The 797-nt window shown below is 36.5% G+C and overlaps 1 pseudogene; it reads left to right on the top strand.

Moving 5' to 3' along the window:
* Positions 1-797, top strand: part of LOC107713558 (centrosomal protein of 120 kDa-like) — a 38,385-nt pseudogene that overhangs the window by 31,214 nt on the left and 6,374 nt on the right.

The raw sequence follows: 797 nt of genomic DNA, 5'->3' as shown, positions 1-797 counted from the left end.
GTGTGTGTGTGTGTGTGTGTGTGTGAGTGTGAGAGTGTGAGAGTGTGTGAGTGTGAGTGTTTGTGTGTGAGTGTGAGTGTGTGTGTGTGTGAGAGAGAGAGCGTGTGTGTGTGTGTGTGTGTTTTCCTTCAGCTAATGTTTGGCCATAAGTCAAGGCCACATCTAAGTGTTTGTTTTTCTTGCACTTTTGGCTGCGGTGAATGTTTTACTATGTTGTAATGCTTCAGGAAAACTGCAGAAGAAATTAGATTACCACAAACACATCATCAATAAAATCATGCTCGTTTGAGTTTTCACAGACGCTCTATATTAATGTGCGCTGCTGGAAAACTCAGATTTCACCTTTTACATTAAAACCAGCGATCGAGGAGACGTCCTGTAAAAATAAGCAGTTATTGTATGAGTTATTCTCTCATATTCTGTGACCCTGGAGCACAAAACCAGTCATAAGGGTCAATTTTTTTGAAATTGAGATTTATACATCATCTGAAAGCTGAATAAATAATCTTTCCATTGATGTATGGTTTGTTAGGATAGGACAATATTTGGATACAACTATTTGAAAATCTGGAATCTGAGGGTGCAAAAAAAGCTAAATATTGAGAAAATCATCTTTAAAGTTGTTCAAATGAAGTTCTTAGCAATGCATATTACTAATCAAAAATTAAGTTTTGATATATTTACGGTAATGTACAAAATATCTTCATGGAACATGATCTTTACTTAATATCCTAAAGCAAAAAGCCCCAAGAAGTGAATTTATAACAGCTAAGGGGCGTTGTTAGGCACGACGCGAA

The sequence above is a fragment of the Sinocyclocheilus rhinocerous genome, unplaced genomic scaffold (genome assembly GCF_001515625.1).
Source record: "Sinocyclocheilus rhinocerous isolate Xijiao unplaced genomic scaffold, SAMN03320098_v1.1 scaffold1049, whole genome shotgun sequence".
Classification (NCBI taxonomy): Eukaryota; Metazoa; Chordata; class Actinopteri; order Cypriniformes; family Cyprinidae; genus Sinocyclocheilus; species Sinocyclocheilus rhinocerous.
Note: the sequence above shows the minus strand (reverse complement) of the source record. Positions and strands in the feature narration are given on the sequence as shown.